The sequence below is a fragment of the Gnatocerus cornutus genome, chromosome 7, assembly GCF_029298725.1.
Source record: "Gnatocerus cornutus isolate USDA-ARS CGAHR chromosome 7, icGnaCorn1.1, whole genome shotgun sequence".
Lineage (NCBI taxonomy): Eukaryota > Metazoa > Arthropoda > Insecta > Coleoptera > Tenebrionidae > Gnatocerus > Gnatocerus cornutus.
The window spans coordinates 2,180,946-2,202,363 of record NC_142239.1 but is presented as its reverse complement, the minus strand read 5'-3'; the positions used below and the strand labels follow the sequence as shown (position 1 = coordinate 2,202,363).

Genomic DNA, 21,418 nt, shown 5'->3' with positions numbered 1-21,418 from the left:
TTATAAATACATTGCACTGCCCCGCAAAAATAACGCCAAAATCGACTTACTCATTTTAATTTTTATTGACGATTTCCGCCAACTTAACAGGACTTTAATTTGAAAGAGTGTTTATAGGATAATCCAAAAATGCAAATTAAACTGATGCAACAGCATTTTGCAATCCTTTTAGTTTCATTTCCTGATTTAAGACAAATGTGAAAAAAAATTGCCAAGTAAGAAGTAAGTATACTGATTTATTATCAGTATTCGAGGAGGTAAAACACCATCAAGGCTAACTGTAAAACTTGAGGTAAAAATCACAGCGATCCACACTTTTGTTTTTGTAATTCTTGCAAGAAGTGTAAATTTTTAAAAGAGTTTTGATTTTAAATTGTCCAAATTGCTTTAATAAACTTGTATCAGGAACCAGATTAAGAAAAAGAACATATTTACAAAAAAAATAAATTTTCAAATTTTGCGATAATTTTTCCGGCGCTGTGTATAAATGATTTTGCACCAATACTTTTTAAAACTATTTCTACTTATAATTAAGGTTGTATATGCGTAAAGGGGTAGAATCCTCCCCCACTCTAGAGAAACTTCATATAATACTTTTGAAATGTTCACTCTCTGATCTTGTTACTCTATTTTGTTCCTTGCATTAGATCGCATCCTAAAATTTTGAGTTTATTTTAGTTCTTTGTAATAGTTATATAGTGTTTTGCAGTTAGTTTTTAATAGTGTTAGTTTTTTTCTTGGTAGTAGTGTTTTCGAATAGTTTTTATAGCGATAGTGTTAATATTAGAATAATAATTTTAGAAATCTAGTGTATTTTAATTTTACTTATTACATCTATTTACCTTTAATATATTTAGTGCACTTTTCTTATTATTATTTTCTTCTTTCCTATTACTTACTTATCTCTTATTATTTCCTTTTATTATCTCTCTTTTTTGTTGGATTTTTTTAAACAAAGTTAAAATGGCTGGTAAGTTATTTGATTATATATTTGACTACATTTATTTTATTTTCGACATTTTTTAGCTGGAAGAAGATTTGCTCCACAGAATATTGTGGATCCAGCAGAATTTTTAACGGAGGACCAAATTTTAAGGGAAGATCCCGATTTTGGTACGTTTGCGTTTGAAGGGAATTTGGAGGTCATCCAGTGGCTTGCACCGAGAAGGCTTTTAAAAAACACCTCCATATGTCCAACATGCCTAATCCAAATGTCATTTGTACAAAGACAAAAGACCAAAGATGGCTTCCAGTGGAAATGCAGACGATGTGGCAAATCCGGAAGCATCAGAGCTGACTCTTTTTTTTCTTATAGTCATTTATCTTTCGGACAAATTTTAAAAATGTTGTACGATTGGTCACAAGACTATTTACAAAAGCAAATTGCTCATGAGGCGAGGATCGGAAGAGGGACCACACATTCGCGGGTGGATTGGTGCAATTTCTTCCGGGAAATTTGTGAACAGCACCTGGAAGAAAACCCGGAAGAAATTGGAGGATTAACAGAGGAAGGATTGTCTAAGGTAAATAGATATAATACTTATGCACATAGTACAAAAGTTTCATAATTATACAATAATCTCACATATTCCGTTTACAGGTCGCTGAAATAGACGAATCCAAATTTTTTCATCGTAAATACCACCGAGGCCAGTGGCGGGAAGGGCACTGGGTTTTCGGTGGTATAAAAAGGGGCAGTGGAAAGTGTTTTTTGGTGGAGGTGCCGGATAGGACTAGGAATACACTTCTAGCAATCATACAAAGGTTAGTTACTACTTTAATAGAAGTAATAATAATTGGTGTTAATACAAGCACATATTTAAAAAAAATTTAACCTAAAGGAATGTCAATGAAAGCAAATTGTTTTTTATATTAATCGGACAAACTTTTTTTAAATTTTTTGCATCAATTTTATTTTAATATCAATAATATGTACCCACTTAGTTTTCAATTTGGATGTACTAGACACAAGTATTCACTTCCATTCACTATTGTAATAGCTAAATACGTATTTTATTTTGTTTTATTATAACGTATTACATATTACCAAAAACATATATTTTCAAAATTATTTTTCTTTCCCAGAATGGTCCTACCCGGCACCATCATCGTCACCGACGGCTGGAGGCCATATGCCACCATCGAAAGAGATCTTGGGAATATTTATGAACACCAGGTTCATCATTCATGACGAAAACTTCGTAGACCCTTACAACCGGGAAATTCATACCCAAAATGTTGAAAATATGTGGATGCGTGCCAAACGCAAATTGCGGCGGCAATTTGGTACATCCCAGGCCCTTTTTACATCATATTTACATGAATTTATGTGGCGGAATAAATTTAGAGGCCAAAATATTTTTGGCCGTTTTATATTGTCTGTCAAAGATGCATATCCTCTAAATTAAATAAAATTTTTGAAGTGTTCTCATTTTTCAATTACCGATTTTACATTTAGACCTTTTCTACCATTTTCTTTTTGTCTGAAAATCATTTATAACGTTCTTGTTAAGGAAATTAAAAAACATCTCGATTTACAATTTGCAATTTGATTGTAAGCAAATTTCCTTAGTAATAGAACAATAAAGCATTATTTATTAATATCTTTAAGCTGTAGTCAAAGCAACATAATTTGAAATTGCAATACAATTTGTGGTACCGAAATGTTTTACGCTTGAGTTCTTATGATTGCAAAAAATGTGAAATTTTCACTTCCAAAATCTATTTCCATCCATCAACCGTTTCTACAACTTTGTTTATTTCGGCTAAAATAAGCAGTAACAGCCTTCCAATTAGGCAGCCCATTATAACCGCGATCCTCGTCCAAACAATTTGGCAACCATGGGAATGGTTCGGACTAAATCGGTGTTGCTCTACGCATGCGCATTTCTCGGGGGGCGAAAACGCAAGTTTACCAAAAAACTGCTACATAGGTACCAAGGAGATATGTATACAGGAGGTCAATATTGTATGCCGCGCGTCGAAAAACGCGAGTCAGAAATCGTCGCGAGCTTGCCGGGCTCTGCGCGGTAGCGTCTGCGCATCTTCTCTGCTATTGGCTGCTGAGCATCACATGGTCAACTCATGACGTGCTCATCTTTGCTGTTTAATAAATTGCAAAAAGCAAAGCTTCTGCTGATGGAAATTCTCGAGCCATTTTAACATGCCATTCGAGACATTTTAATTTCTTACATTATGTGTATAAGTTGTGCGCTTTGGGATGGCGAGAGCAGGAGTGTGTTCATAAATGCACACTGTGCGAACTTGTTGCAAGAAAAACGTTCATAAATACTTGTTGCAGATTTTGGATCACTCTGCTGAGCGTTCATAAATTGCACTCTGTGAACGAACAGAGCGCTCGAAAATCGCCAACGTGTTTGGCACCGGTGAAAAACGCTCCGCATGCGGGTTAGTTCAAAACGATGGCGGGAACACATTTTATAGGTTAGGTTAGATAGATAGAGCTTAGCTGAAACGTGGAAACCATCATGTCTGAAGGTAAGTAAATGTAGTAGTATGTATACATATGTATATATAACCAATAAATATGAACAGATCCTGTGTTCGAAATTAACCCTGAAAATTTCCACGTTATAACCCATTCCAACGGGGATGTAATGCTGTCGGATGGAAAAATCTGCCTCCAGCAAATTTCAGGTAAATTAATGTTGAAGCATTTGGATTGTTTTTAATATCTTCATAAATTTAGATGGTTCGTCCGTTCGATTCATGTCGATATACTTTAATCTTCGGAATCTTCCAAATAATAAACCAAAAGTTCGTTCTATAACTTGACGGTCTTCGCATGAATTGAGTTAAAGTGCATTTGTTGCACTGTTAAGTTGCCTCGATTGATGTAAGGTGGAATGCACCACGGTAATGTAGGATATGCTTTATCACCAATCAGAAATTCATCATTGGGAAAATATCCATTAACGTTACGAAGTATTTCACTATAAATATCTGAATTTCTAAAAATTCGAACATCGCTTACACTTCCTGGATATGCAATAAAGACGTTGGTAAATTTGAGGCTTGGATCTGCTATTGCTTGAAGAGTAAATGCATAATTACATTTTCGTGTAATATAAGCTTCAGCATCGTCTTTTGGTGCTTTAATTGGTATGTACGTTCCATCTACGGCACCTAGAACATTTGGTAATCTTGATATGTCATAAAATCTTCTTGTCACATCAATACGACGTTGTCCCTGTGGCCATTTGATTATTTGTGGAGCAAGAGAATTCAACAACTTTATGATTCTCATAAAAGCAACAGACAGAGAAGATTTTGCCAAATTAAATCGTTCGCTAACAGATCTACAAAAAAGGCCTATTTACTAAAAATAATACCTAACCTTGCTCAATAACTGTACCTATATGAATCTGGAGTAGCTAATAACCATAAAACTGACAAAAATTGTCTTTCGGGATTCATCCTATGTCTTCCACATTGAGCTTGTCGTACTAATTCTGGCCCAATTATGGTCAGAAGATGTTCATATGCTTCTATTGTTATCCGAAAAAGTGTTTGAAATTGTTTGGATGTGTATCCTGGTACAATATCTTCAATATAATTGTGAAAGCGTTGTGGAGTTCTTAATTTCCTCTTTCTGTTAATTAATAGCATTGTCATCAATTCTTCTTCTTCACTAGTGTCTTCATATTCATTATCACTTAATTGAATAGGGATACCAAACAACATTTCACATGCTAGTGGCATAAACATAGGCACAATAGTAATCACTGTATCTTCCATTATACTACAAAACTATGGGCACGGGTAACAACTACACAAATTTAAACAAAATCGTTCATAATTAAGAAACGCTCGCGTTACACTCTGACACACGACATCGATCTGACGTCACACGCTCCACCACACAGCTCATTTATGAACGCACTCCAGTAGATGCGCAGTAAAAGCACGCTCACATTTTTTGATTAACGATGAATTCGAAACGTTTAGTTGCGAACGGTGACTAAAACACAATTCACTACTATTCGGCTGCAACAACTCTTGCCATCCTAAAACGCGTGAGCCTCGGAACACAACAAAAAATAATTACTTTAAAAAATTACCAACATAGTTTTTTATTAATGGCGGAACTAACCATAAAATAATCGGAATATTTAGACAAATATTCACATATAACGTAGATAAAGTAAAGAAACACTTTTATGTCATCAACAAAATGTGACCATAACCAACAAAACAAAAAGTCATCATTGACAGTATCGACAGATTCCCTGGTGGGCTTTCGACCGTGAGTGTTTTTATTGGCTCGCTGTGGCGCGCAGTTTTAAAACCTGCGCAGTAGCTACCGCGCAGCGGCCCATCAGCTCGCGACGCTTTTTGCCACCAATCACGTGACCTAGATTACTCTCCTGTTTCCAGGCTTCATAATAGGTACTTACCTGGACCCTGACTTCTATTCGGATTTTACATTATACACGCCAATCTGTCAGTTTAGAACAATTATTAATAATTGTCAGTTCAGAAACACTAGACGCAAAATTGCTGTACAAAATAGTTGCACTTTTTTAGCATAACTGCGTCCCACCTGCCGCGTGGTTTTCTCGAACAGCTGATGACAATCTTTGTGTGAAGTTAGGTGGCGACTAGTTGCGAAGCGCTGCCGCGTTAGTGGCGCCAATCCAGAGCTTCTCAAACAATAAAACAGGTCCCATCATGGTGACGTCACATTAAGCGCGATTTTTTTTAAGTAATCTACTTTAAAAAAGCTGATTTAAAAGTAAACTTTAGGGTCAAAATATCTATGCCAAGTTTTAATTATTTTTGGGCTTTCTATATTGTAATTGTTTCCGATGGAAAGTCTGTTTCACAGTCCCATATAAATAAATCTTATGCACTGAATTGTTTCGTATTTATTGCTTACGGGAACCGCTTACGGATACGGTTACGGGTACTTACCGGTTACGGAACTGTAGATTTCTTACTTTGATGCACCCTTACTTCTATTCGGATTTTACACCCTAGTTTTGCAGTTTAGAACAAAACAATTCAAAATTAGCAGTTCAGAAACACCAAACACGAAATTAATTCACAAAATAGCTTCACTGATACACGCTTTCAGCCGAACTGCGTCCCGCGTGGTTTTCTCGAACAGCTGTTCACAATTTGGTGTGAAGTTAGCTGGCGACTAGTTGCCTCAAGCTCCACCGCGGTAGTAGCGACAATCCAGGCTTCTGAAACAATAAACAGAATGCAAAGGTGGGTTCATAAAGTGAAATGTCTGTCGGGGCGTGTGACGTCAGAGTGATGTGATTAACACTCTGAGATTGGCCAGAGTGTTGTTGCGTTTATAAACGTTTTCCGTGGTTATTTGAATGTTTGACAAACAGGACATCACATACATACAAAACGCAATTTTCGCGAAAATTCATGACTGAAAGTACGCCAAACTTCTGATTTCTCACTTATTTTTTTCGAGTAAACTTGAGTTGTTTACATCATTGTAACGCAGAATTTTCCGCAGATTCCAAATCTGGGATTTAAATTCACATCCGACAACAAATAACTGAGTTATGGTCGATCAAAAATTTGGAAAGTTGATTTTAATTCTTCCTCATTTTTCCTAATTTTTAAAATTAAATATCTCGGAAACTATTTGAGGTATTAGGATGCGGTTTGCGCCATTCTCTTTCTCGGCTCATTTTACGTTAGAAAATTTTATCTATAGGCCAAAATTCGATAGTCAATTTTATGCGAAAAAAAATTACGACTCAATCGTTAAAAACTTTTCAATTTTTTTAATTTAGGCCATAACTCGTAAACTATTTGTCCGATCGATTTCAAATTTGGCCAGTAAATAGATCTCGAGCTTCTCTTTCGATTTATGGAACAAAATTTATGGAAAACACTATGGAAAATCACTCCAAAATGGTCTCTTCAAAACAGTTTGGCCAATGCCTCGTTTATTTTTTAAGCAAGTTAAACAAATTTTAGGTCACTTTACGCAAAATGTCACGCTGAATTCAAAGCTTTAAGAATTTTTAATTTTCGTCAACAAATAACTGAGTTTGAATTGTTGGGATGTCGCCAGAAGGCCAAATTTTTAAATTTCGAAAGAATTCGTACTCAATATCTCGGAAACTATTACAGATATTAAGATGCGGTTTGCGGCATCGTTCTTCTCGCGATTTTTTACATAAAAAATAGTTCTTATATTTTTCAAAAGTCGAAATTAGCAAATTTTTGCGAAAATTTATGACTAATAAAACTATGCCAAATTTCTCATATCGACATCTCGTTTATTTTTTTGAGTAAACTTGAGTTATTCACATCAGTGTACGCAGAATTTTCTGCAGATTCCAAATCTGGGATTTAAATTTAGATCCTAAAAAAAATAACTGAGTTATGGCCGATCAAAGTTTCGGAAAGTTGCGTTTCAGTTTTCCTCATTTTTCCTAATTTGTCCGATTGATCTCAAATTTAGGGAGTACATAAATCTCGAACTTTTCTTTCAATTTAAGAATTTGACTAAAATCATTAGTGCGGGAAAAGCTGGTCGATAGCAGCAAAAGTAGGTATTGTTGATTGTCCATTCAGAAACTAAATCCTATTGTTAATTTTTGTTCAAAAATCTTCAAAATATCTAATAACGGCATAAAGGACCCTAGCAGCAACCACTGAAATAGTCTGGACAGCCGACAAAAGCTGAAAAGCTTCATTCAAAACCATTATTTGACATTTGACTGTTGAAGACTTAAGAAATAAACGAAGTGCGCAGACGCATTGCACTAAATTTTTTAATTCAGTCTTTTAGAATATTTTGCGTTATATTTTAAGTTTATACGCTTTTTAAAAAGACAATGTATAAAAGTCTAACATCCATAGGTCCAAGTGTCCCTAATACAGGGTGATTTTTTAAAAACGGCAGGCGTTGTAGAATTTTTATTTATGAACCGATTTCAAAAATTTAAAACCCAAATTAAATGGTTATTAATTTACTATAAACTGATAAATTTAAATTTTTTATAAATGTCTCAGTATCTATTGGGCGATATTCAACTTTCTTATTGGCACCCATATTTTTTTTTGCATAATTTGGAAGATATTAATTTTCTTGTTTCAGAAATGTGTAATGTTCTACTTTTACAAAAAATATTTTTTAAAAAATTATCAAAATTGAAAAAAATAGGCGAAAAAAGTTAATAAAAACTAAGTGCATGGTGTCAATTGTACAATGAAAAAAACGGGATGGCGTTTCAACAGTATTTTAATTAAATTAGGTAGATGTTTCTTCGGATTTGTAATTATTATTGTCTTTTGTTATCAATAATTTCAAAAAAGATTGCCAATTCTTTCTGTTATTTGCTGGTTTTTGACATTACAATTATGGTATTGTGTTATTTGACAGCACGCACCTATATTTTATTAACTTTTATTGCTTAATTTTTTTCATTTTTGATAATTTTTTTAAAAATATTTTTGTAAAACTAACATATTAGATATTTCTGAATCAAAAAAATTAATATCTTTCAAATTGTAAAAAAAATATGGGTGCCAATTTAAAATAAGAAAGTTGAATATCGCCCAAAAGATACTAAAACGACTAAAAAAATTCAAAAATCATCAGTTTATAATAAACTAAAAACCATTTAATTTGTTCTTTAAATTTTTGAAATCGATTTATAAATAAAAATTCTACAACGCCTGCCGTTTTTAAAAAATCACCCTGTATTTCAAGTAAAAGCACAATTTGCTAGCAGAAGATGCTTGGATATTTGAATCCTTAAAGACATTATACATAAGGTTCAGTTTTAAACCAGCTTGTTCAAGTAGGAGAGTGCTTCACACGTTCGCGCCACTATTGGACCCTATTAAAAAAATTAGTGGTAACATTTGTGCAAAACAAACTGATTTAAAAGATCTTATGTGTTTTAGGATTAAAATATCTCCAGCCGTGGACATGAAATCTAAAGTTTCAAAAAATTGAGTATAGTCTGTGAATTACTGTCATTACTAACATGATCTAAAACCCAGTTCCGCCAAATTCAAAAAACCGCAGACTTAAAAAAGCAAAATGACCAAAGAAATAAAAATACACTAGACAAGACAGTGTTTAAATTATTTAAATCAAATCTTAGGAATTTTAAATATTTTCAATTTAAAAGTACATGCATTTGAACAAGCGATTTGTTTATGTTACAAAATATTTAACCATTTCAGTGTGAGTGGAAGTTACTTTCCAAATTGATGTTTCGGTAACCAATAGCATACACTAGAAAAGTTTAATTCATTACTTTAAGTTTAAATTTATTAACGAAAAGTAAAATATATTGTTTAAAAAAGAAAAATGTAACTTTTAGGAAAAACAATGTTATTTAAAAATATTGGTGACTTATAACTCTCCTGAAATGAAATCCTGCTATTTAAAAAATCAAAACTTTTATCCACAGCTCTAATAAATTTAATAGTGGTGCTGCAGCCAGGCTTTCTCTAAAAATTCAAGTGCATCTGCAGTGGAGAAACTCAATGTCTAAAAAACGTCTAAAAAAGTTCTTAAGTTTGCTTCGTTTTGCATTTAAAAAGTAAAAAAAACGGAACTATGGGCTCTTTTTTAGCAAAAAATACTAACAAATTTGCTTATACAGGGTGCGTAAAGTAGTATGCAGTATTTGTACATAGTGTAAAGGAATATATATAAATATATATAAAATGCATAAGATGCAGCTTCTGCCCAAACGGAACAAAAAATTCCGAATAATATTTTTACCAAAACCGAAAAATATAATTGGAATTTGAATTCAAAAACTTGTCACAGATAATCATGAATTTGGATTTTTTCAGCTGTCTGTTAATTATCAAGACGCAAAGAATGACCAATGCAATCAATGCTGTACCAAAACTGTTTTCAAAACGATTTTTTGAAAAAACTAAGCAGTTAAAATAAAGGCCATTTGAAATTTCGATTCAATTTGTTGAGACTAATAAATTCTGAAAGTCATATATTTTTGTTAGTATGTTATACAGTATGTCCCCAGATTAAGTTCATAAGAGAGGAAAAAAGTTTATTTTCCATTTTACAAAAAAATGACAAAGGAATAACATTTTTTGCTTATTTAAATGAATAAATAAAGTATATATAAATAATAAAAAATATATAAATTTGCAATTAAAATTTGAAAATTATTAGTTTGTACTCTTGAAATAAATTATTTTTTTTATTATTTATTATCAAAATTGACAGTTTTTTTGAAATACAAATGTAATTCTTGAAGTTTTGTCCCAAATATGTAGACAATTCACTGTAAAACAACTTGCATAATGATATAAATGAATTGGTTATGTCGTTTTTGACAAATCAGTTTTGACTGGTTTGTGCGGATAAATTCATATCATACTAGTGAGTTTTACTTTCGTAAATGTATGTACGAAAACATCAACTATCTAACTATGTGGAATACGTCACTTTTATATGAGGTTGTAGAAAAATGACATTTAGAATAGATAAGAAATGAACTATTGTCGAAACTTATGGTTTCTTCCTGATGAAAAAAGATCGTAGAAAAAACAGTGTACATAACTCGTCGGAATGTGTCTTTCTTGCACTCGTGTAACATCTGCACTATTTTCACACTCGTGCGAAATTGGTCACTTTCAGTACTTGTTATGTAAATATCTATTATTATTTTTATTTATTAAATTTTGTAATCGTGTTTAAATAATAGCAGGCTGTGGATTCGCAATATCAAATAGTGCGTTAAAAATTAAAGAAAAATATACCCAATAACGTGTAAGTATTAAAAATTCGGAAAAAAATGCAATTGCATCCTTAACAATAATTGAGAAAATTCGAAACAGTCCTAAAGAATTACGAGTTAGAATTGAACTATGTGCTAAAGCAGGTAATGGGTGAATCAAATAGTGGAAATTGGTTTGAGTTAAGCAACAAATTTCAATGCTTTGACATTTTTTGCAAAATTAAAAATAAAAAAAGTTCTTCGATATTTTTTGTTTTTTTCGATTTTAAGAACCACAGCTTGATAATATTAAAGTTTTAATTAAAGACTAATTTATTTTAAATTAAGCAAAAAATATTATATATATTATTAAATTTTGAAATCGTGTTTAAATAATAGCAGGCTGTGGATTCGCAATATCAAATAGTGCGTTAAAAATTAAAGAAAAATATACCCAATAACGTGTAAGTATTAAAAATTCGGAAAAAAATGCAATTGCATCCTTAACAATAATTGAGAAAATTCGAAACAGTCCTAAAGAATTACGAGTTAGAATTGAACTATGTGCTAAAGCAGGTAATGGGTGAATCAAATAGTGGAAATTGGTTTGAGTTAAGCAACAAATTTCAATGCTTTGACATTTTTTGCAAAATTAAAAATAAAAAAAGTTCTTCGATATTTTCTGTTTTTTTCGATTTTAAGAACAAGCTTGATAATATTAAAGTTTTAATTAAAGACTAATTTATTTTAAATTAAGCAAAAAATATTATTCCTTTGTCATTATTCTGTAAAATGAAATATAACGTTTTTTTCCTCTTGTGAACTCAATCCGGGGACATACTGTATACACAGAAAATGTTGTAGCATTTCAAGAATATTCTTTGTAAGTCTAGTATTACCTACACCTTCAGCAAATGCATGAAGCTTTAGCATTTTCTTCGACTTTATTCATACGAGCCATTGTGACGTCACCATGATTGGACGTTGTTTTATTGTTTGAGAAGCCCTGGATTGGCGCCACTTACGCTGCAGCGCTTGCTGCAACTAGTTGCCAGCTAACTTCATACAATAATTGAGAACAGCTGTTCGAGAAAACCACGCGCCACGAGGGACGCAGTTTTTAGAATTAGTGCAACATAAACGCTTTAAGAATATTTTGCACAGTAATTTTGTGTTTAGTGTTTCTGAACTGAAAATTTTTATTGTTCTAAACTGACAAACTGGCGTGTAAAGTGTAAAATCCGAATAGAAAAGTAAGAAATTTTCAGTTCTGTAATCGGTAAGTACCTATGTAATAGTTTTTTCGTTTTGTTTAGCTGTACCGGGACAACACGTCAAAAATACAGAAATGCGGAGATTCAATAAATGCCATACATAACTCACTGAATAAGTTTGGGTTATATGGACCTGGAGTGTGTTCAGAATGATCTGTCGGGTAAAGAATTATTCCCAGGGAAAAATTTCACCGGGAAATCTTTAATCTGAACTATTCTTGTCAGTCAACCTGGGTAAAATTGCGTTTTCGCCCCCCGAGAAATGCGCATGCGTACAGCAACAACGATTTAGTCCGAACCATTCCCATGGTTGCCAAATTGTTTGGACGAGGATCGGGGTTATAATGGGTTGCCTAATTGGAAGGCTGCTACTGCTTATTTTAGCCGAAATAAACAAAGTTGTAGAAACGGTTGATGGAGATGGAAAAAGATTTTGGAAGTGAAAATTTCACATTTTTTGCAATCATAAGAACTCAAGCGTAAAACATTTCGGTACCACAAATTGTATTGCAATTTCAAATTATGTTGCTTTGACTACAGCTTAGAGATATTAATAAATAATGCTTTATTGCTCTATTACTAAGGAAATTTGCTTACAATCAAATTGCAAATTGTAAATCGAGATGTTTTTTAATTTCCTTAAAAAAAACGTTATATATGATTTTCAGACAAAAAGAAAATGGTAGAAAAGGTCTAAATGTAAAATCGGTGGCATACTGTTTCGAATTGAGTCTAATTTCCGTTTTACCTTACAATTTTCTAAAAATTTGCTGGCTCTCGCTAGGGCCATTTGAAGTCTATATTTCACCTCTTTTGCGTAACAGTCTATGTTATAAAACGGATCTACCCGATTTTGTATAAAGTCTATTGGTAACATTGGTTTTTTCGCAAACACTAACTCAAAAGGGCAATAGTGATGAACTGTTGAGGGAGTTGTATTATAACAATATGTGAAATAACGAATCCACTCATCCCATTCATAACTGAAAATCATTCACATACATTCGTAAATATTCATTCAGTACACGATGGTTCCTTTCTACCGTTCCAACTGTTTGGGGTCTATAAGCCTTTGATGTTGCATGGTTGATTTCAAATAATTTTGTCAATTCAGTCATTGTTTCGTTTACGTACTCTGTACCCATGTCGGTACGAATCTCTTTCATAGATCCGTACACCAAAATAAAATTTTCAAAAATTGCACGGGCTACAGTTTTGGCTTCTTTATTAGGGATTGCCACGGTTACTAAATATTTGGTCAATTCACACTCCATCGTAACTGCATAACAGTTTCCCGAACTCGTTTTCAATAAAGGACCGACTGTGTCGATGATCACAATATCGAAAGCTGTTAAAGGACTAGGTGTTACACATAATGGTTCCCTATTTGTAATTTTAGCTTTGTTAATTTGACACTGATGACATGATTTAACAAATTTTGAAACATCTTTTGACATGTGCTTCCAGAAATAATATTCTCTAAGTTTTGCTAATAATCTTTTTTGACCACAATGTCCACCTAAAATAGGATCTTTATGAAATTGTTCAACTAATGTATTTTGTTGGGTTTTATCAAAAATTTTTGTTATTGGTTTTGTCAATAATATTTTTAAACTTTGAAGTGTATCATTAGCGACTTCTTTAAATTCTGACAGTGGGATATATTCAAATATTTTACCATCGAGCTCGAGCTTAACTTTTTCAATTCCCTGATCACCAACTAATCTTTCAAGCTTAGAAAATACCTGCGCTAAAGCAAGCTTTTCTTTAATGATACTACTGCCTATACTTATTTTTATATTTTTATTCGCGCATTTCTTTTTTGTATTCTTTAATTCTATACTAGGATACCGAGTATCCAAATTAAAAAACAGTATTGGCAAACAATATGCTTCAAAATTTTCGATTACTTCATAAGCGTGTACTTCTTGTATTTGTTTATGTTTTTCTGTTTGTATATCTGATACCTTTTGCTTCGACATTGACCTTGTTTGCATGGCAGTTATTTGAACTTTACAAAGTTGCATTTCTTTTAAGTCGTCTAGGTCAAGTCTAGAAAGTGCATCGGCTCCGACATTGTCTTTTCCTTTAATGTATCTAATCTCAAAATCAAATTCTTCTAAATCAAGTCTCATCCGTGTAAGTTTTGAACTAGGGTTTTTCATTGAAAACAAATAAACCAAGGGTCGATGATCCGATTTGACAACAAATTTTTTACCGTAAACATAAGGTCTGAAATGTTTTATAGCCCAATGAATGGCAGCTAATTCTTTCTCAATTGTTGATTTATTGATTTCACCCTTTGTAAAAGATCTTGATGCAAAAGCTATGGGTAAATTCACTGTCTTCATGAACTTGACTTAAAACAGCACCACAAGCAATTTTTGAAGCGTCCGTTGTTATTATAAATTCACGGTCAAATTGTGGATATTGCAAAATAGGCGGATTAATTAAAGCGTTTTTTAATTTCAGAAAGGCATTTTTGCATTCGTCATCCCAATTGAACTTAGTATTTTTGCGCGTTAACTTATTTAAATAAAATGAATGTGAGGCAAAATTTGGAATAAATCTGCGATAATAATTACAAAATGCTACAAACCTTTTTACTTCATCTGCATTTTTTAGAATTGGGTAATTTTTAATAACTTCAAATTTTGATTGGTCGGGAAAAATACCTTTGTCTGTTATATGATGACCTAAATATGTTACTTCTTTTCTAAAAAATTGACACTTTTCTGGATTCAGTTTAAGGCAAAATTTTCTACATGTTTGAAAAATTGATCTTAAATTTTTGACATGATGTCTTTCAGAACAACCTGTAACAATTAAATCATCCATGTACATGAATGCTTTTTCTTGTGATACCGCAGCAAACGCAATGTTCATCATTCGTTGAAAACTATTTGGACCTACTGATAAACCAAATGGTAATCGTTTAAATCGGTATGTTCCCGAATCAACTGTAAAACTTGTTAAATCTCTTGATTTTTCTTCAAGACTAATTTGATGAAAACCTGACATTAAATCTAAAACTGAAAACCATTTTGCTCTTCCAAGTTGATCAAGAATGTCTTCCATTCTCGGTAGTGGAAAACGATATGCAATTAATTTTTTATTAACTTGCCGAAAATCTACTACCAAACGCCATTTTTTGCACCCATTTTCTGATTTTTTCGGAACCAATAAAACTGGAGAATTATAGGAACTTACAGATGGTTCGATAATATCACTTTCTAACATTTTTGAAACTTGTCGATTTATTTCTTCTTTTTGTGTATGAGGGATTCTATAGTTTTTAATGTAAACTGGCCGGCTATTAGTAGTTTTCAGTCTGTTGATAAAAGTTATTATGTGTAAGTTTATCTGATTTTAAAGCAAATATGTCTTCGAATTCTTTACATAAATCTGATAGATCATTTTTTACAAAATTTGGACAATTTAAATTTAATTGTTTCATAAGATTTTCAGTTCTGCTTTCCTCCTCGTTTTCTATACTATAAACATGATAGTTTTCCAAATTTTCGCAATCAAGTTTTAGATTTCTTACAGTAACATCTTTATTTGTGGTATTAATAAAAGTTATGAGACCTTTATCGCCTTTCACAATGGTACGTTGATTATAGACACCTTCCGCAATTTCTTGACAGTTTATAAAAGAATTTTGACCTGAGTTATTTATAGTTACTTCTCTAGTTACTTCTGACCATGCAGGAAAAACAAAACAATTAGCTTCAGGACCGTTGTTTAAGTTTACTAAAAATTTTTGACTTTGGTTTGATGAACCAGGAAAAGAATGAATTGTTAAAGTCCAATTTGAGTAATCAATTATGCATTAGTAACGTTGCAAAAAATCTCGACCTAAAATACCATGAACCGGAATAGGAAAGTCATCGTCAACAATTTGAAATTCTTGAGTAACATATTCGTCAGCATTAAAATAAATTCTGGTACGAGTTGCAATATTGGAATTTACCACTGAACTTGTAACTCCATGGATTGTGCAATGCTGATTATAAATTTCATTACTTCCTACTTGACCTAATTTAATAACTGAAATGTCAGCTCCCGTATCGACCAAAAATGTACAAAATTTATGAGATGTTTCTAACTGAAAAGATACAAAATTTGCAAATGATAATTTAAAAATTTTTATTGTCGATTTTGATCTGGCTCCCCCATCCGAGAAGGGTGGGGGCGAGTAGAGTTTTCCGAATCCATTGTTCGAACACTCGCCGAAAAATTATTACTTCTAGATCTTGAGTTAGTTTGATTTTGGTTATTATTACTGTTATAATTATTACTCCTATAATTATTACTGTTACAATTATTACTTCTGCTTTGAGAACGATTATTTTCATTCTGGAAATTGAATCTACTTCGTTCGTAATTTTGGTTCTGCCAATTTCCACGACCACCACGTGAATAATAGCCGCGATTGAAACCATTTCCGTGTCTAAAATTTTGATAATTACCACGTCTTCCCTGATGCGTTCTACTATAGAAAACACTGGCACTATTAGCTCTCTCACTATCGATAGTATTAAATTTTACAATGGCATCTTGTAAAGTTGCAAAATTACCGGCTTCCATTACAATTTTTGTCTTATCTTGACGCGTGGATAAAGAAAGAGTACGAATTGCCCTGGTCTTCGCAAAGGTCTCGGCTGTAACGGATGGTATTCCTTCCGAGATGTAGGCATTTTGTAGCTTGGATGCAAGTTCCTCTACGTCTTTTGTAAAAGAATTTGCATCCTTGCCATTTTGCTTAAGTCCCTGTAACTTCGCTTCTATTGTTAGTGATTTTTCGCCCTTGCATTTTTCTTTCAATATACAAATTAACCCGTCTATGTCCGCAATATTATCTGTTACAGCAAGCCTAGCTTTTCCGGATAATCTGGTTTTTACAAAATTTATCGCGTTGTTTTCGTGGCCATTACAATTCGCTTTAAGTAAATTTAACGAATCAATGAAAGAATTTAAATCGGCCGAATCACCGTTAAATGTTTTGGGCAACAATTTGTCCGCCAGATTAAAGAACTCCAAAACGGTTAAAGGCAATTTCGTAACTTCCAGTTCAGTTTCTTTTGATTCTGACTCACTCTCTTCAGATTCACTCGAACTTTCAACCTTTATACTCTCATCTATTAATTGAGTGGGTTCGCTTGGCTCCACTAAATTTGTTTTTAACACTGCAAACGCCTTAACAGTCCTATCCCTTATGTATAAAAAAGTTCCCAAAACCACTTTCTGCTGATCGGGGCTAAGCTCTTGCCAAAATGGCTTAATTAAATTTACGAACTTATTGTATTGGGTTATCAAATTTTGAATTATCTCAGCCCTGACTTCGCTTTGTTTTGGTACTTGGGATTTTAAAGCCCTTTTTGACTGCTTTACATGTTCTTCCTTAATCACAATTAGTTTGGAATATATTTCCTTCCACATAAAACGATCTATTTATACTTATATTTAATCAAAGTCAAATTAAAAATCAAAATCAAAATAAAAATCAAATTAAGGAACGACATGCAGAAATAACAATTAAATACTACTTATTTTAACCTACTTTTTGTCATTCTGCTGACTCGTCAACTGGAGTTCGCTCACTCGCACTAGCACTAGCCCACACATTCTTAGCTGTTCTTATCACTTATCACATCACTATTTCTTGTCACTACAACTAGCAACTATTCACCCTTAAAATTTGTCTCATTGTCACGGTCGCCATGTAATGTCGTTATTATTAAAACGAACACTTTACAATTAATGATTTATTTTTATTTAAAATACATCGTGTAGACTCTATCTACGAATTACCAATTGTCATATTATTACAATAGCAACTCTTTATATTTTCTCAAAGGAGGTCAGTCAGGTTGCTACTTCAGCACCTTAGCGCAATACCTGAGCACTACAGTTTGGTTGTAACTTGGCTTAAGGGATGAAGACATAGTGCGACCTATACAACCTGTGCTTAGTCGAATGATTCCGACGTTCTCTATGTCCGTAGAGTCCTGTTTACCGAATTCGTTAGGTCCAATTTTGTGATAAACTTCGAACTGTGCTTTAATTACGTTGAGATGACAATTTGTTGGTACTTCATTCGAATGTTCTACTTTAGGTGTAACTTCACTACTTGGATTTGAGGAAGTGGCGTATGTCATAACATCAGAACATAGGGTTATCCTTTCTTCCCGTGGTTGGCAGTTCGAAAGTTCTTTCAATCCAGCGAATTCGTTCTTATCTATGCTGATAGTCAAGTAAGGATAGGAATTCGTTATAAAGGAATATCTGTTAGAGTTGGAATGTTGAATAGGTAGAGGGATGACTTTAAAAAAATTATAATTTTTATGATCAACTAATGGAATTTTGAGAGAAAAGGTTCACAATTCGTTGTTATAAATTGCATTAAGTTTACACAGTGAATATAGTTTGTAGATATCACTATAGTCATTAAAAGTGACTGGAAAAATAAAATCTGTACTAATTTATATATTTAGTTGAAAGTTCTGACCAAAGGTCTTGAGGATTGATTACCTTTGGGTATATGATGTTTAGTTTAGCAAACATTATTGACGTTATGAGGGATTCATACTCATTACTAAGTTCTGTTGTTGTTTTGTAAAACAATAACATCGTGAAGATTAATGTTATCTACATTCAATAACATTTAGATCGTATTTTTCATTTAGAATTTCGTAATTTTTGTATTTTTGTTGTCTGGATGTAGATCTTTGGCTATAAATACGGCATTAGGGCTTACGTTAAAGATATTTTCTTTTATATAGGAAAATTCAATTGTTTTGTCATTTTTGTAGTGATATTCGAGAAATTTCGAATACTGTCTGTCGTCCGTGGTTATGAGTTAAAACTAGATTTCGTGACAGTGCGTCAGCATTTGCGTTTAGACGACCAGGCTGGTACACAATTCCATAATCAAATGCACTGAGTTTTAATTTCCATCTTAAAAGTCTAGATGATTGATCTGAACAATTGAATAACCATTGGAGAGGACGGCGGTCTGTGATTATTGTGAATTTTTGACCATATAAGTACGGGCGATATCGCCTTACAGCAAATAAAATAGCGAGAAGTTCTTTTTCAGTTGTTGAATAGTTGATTTCGGATTGATAACGTGCATGAAGCATAAGAGATAGCTTAGTCTTTGCCTATTTCGCCTTGAGATAAAATAGCACCAATTGCAAAATTTGAACTATTGTTTGTTTATTTTTTAGTTCGCATAAAATTATACTTAATGGGAACTCAAAATTTAAAGTTGAAAGTGGTTCAAAATTGTGTAAGAGAGCATGGACAACATTGTATACATGTACTAAAAAATTTATAGGTCATTTTGGTTCGCCAATTCTTATTATACAATGTATTACTGCAGAACTGTATGTGATAAAATAAAAATTGTAAATTTTTTTGTTTGAAAAGTAAATTACAAGAAAATAGCTTTATTCAAAAAATACTAATAGATTGAATTTTCCATATCTGCTGTATTTAGTATCGTCTTGGATTTTGCAAAGTTGCATATAAATATCTCTAAGAAAGAACTTTACGATTTTATCAAAATTTAACTTATTATGCCAAAAATTAATAGAGATGCCACCTTGTATTCTGGCTGAAATTAAACATTTACCATTCACTGATCAAAATTATCATTAAGGCAACACATTTTAAGAAGTTGCAACTCAACTACAATAAAAAAATTATTAAATACTGCGTCTAAACAACTCTTTCAATGGCATTTAAATGGACCGACACGGTTTGTTGATCCTCCAGAGTGCGAGGTTGCATACTTTACAGGCGGTAGGGCCCGCACTCCATTCAATTTTCAAACGAACAAATTCGTGCGCTGCGTATTCAGATAATTGTTTAAGCAGGACCGGTCTTGCCGAGACACAACAAACTTGAGACCTCGATACAATACAAACCGACAGGAAGTCACTTTAGTAGTCTAGACCGGTTCCCGAGCAGTGCGTTTCTATCGTTGTAAGTAAAAATGAACATTACTATTCTTTTATCATTCGAACGAGTTTGAACTCGATCACAAATATAAGAAGACGCTACTACCCCTGTTTTTCTGTACCTAAAGTGTGCTACTTCAACTGTGCGTGCAAGCGTGCAGCCTCGAATCGACCGCACATGGCAAATATTACTTTTGATAAGAAAGCGCTGAAGAGGTATAGGCCTAAAGCGGCGCTTTCAGCAGTTTGTTTTTAACTTCTCTGTTTTATTTTAATACTTCGACATGTCCATCTGAATAATATTAGATTTTGTTTTACGGCAGAAAAGTGGTAATTTTTGTCCAGGCAAGGCGAAGCGTAGCGAAGCAAAGCCACTTTTCGGTCAAATAACAAATACTACTTTTTCTCAAAACGTTAGCTTCACTTCTACGACCGACAATGAGTGAACGCAATTTGAACTATAAACATGGATGTCTATGCAAGTAGTTGTCGTTGATGACATTTGACATTTACTGTGAAAAATATTGGTTTTAAAGAGTTTCAAAGTTAAGATTGTGTAAAACCGGTTTGACACTATCACATGCAAAAATTTGAGTTTTTTTTTCAAATTGATATTCAAGAACAAACAGACAAATTGTTACAAAATTAATGCAGAAAAATATTTCCTTGCTAACCTCCAAAATCAGCGGTTTGGGGGTTAATTTTCTTCATTTGGCGTGAAGTGTGGAAACAAACATCACGGACTATGGCAGATGCCTGGTAAACGAGACAGCGTGGCGGTGATTTTAAATATAAAATTTAGTAAAGTAATGAAATTTGTTCCTTAACTCAAACCAATTTCCAGTATTTGATTGGCCCATTACCTGATTTAGCACATAGTTCAATTCTAACTAGTAATTCTTTAAGACGAATTTTCTCAATTATTGTTAAGGATGCAATTGCATTTATTTTCCAATTTTTTAATACTTACACATTATTGGGTAAATTTTTCTTTAATCTTTAACGCACTATTTGATGTTGTGAAACCACAGCCTGCTATTATTTAAATACGATTACAACATTTAATAAATAAAAATAATGAAGAAATTAATTTTAAGAGTACAAACTAAATTTTGAAATTGTAATTGCAGATTTATCTGCTTTGAAATAAGAAAAAAATGTTATTCCTTTGTCATTTTTTTGTAAAATGGAAAATAAACTTTTTTCCCTCCTGTGAATCCGGGGAATTTTTTCACTCCTGTGAATCCGGGGACATAATGCCGCAATGCCGATAGATTTACTAATGCCGCAACAATATACATCATAGAATCCATGTAAGGAATTAAACCAATCAATTTTGTCATTAACAATACCATACATTTTTATTCTCTGAATTGCTCTCTCAACATTAACTCGGGCTCTAGGCTCTAGCTTCAGTCTTCCTTTGATAATGACACTTCAGTGCAATCAAGTACCACTCTGGTTGTTT

General features: G+C 32.8%; 1 pseudogene; it reads left to right on the top strand.

Annotated features, from left to right (window-relative positions):
* Positions 1–542: 542 nt before the first annotated feature.
* LOC148170656 (uncharacterized) lies at positions 543–2,425 on the top strand (annotated as a pseudogene).
* Positions 2,426–21,418: the final 18,993 nt, after the last annotated feature.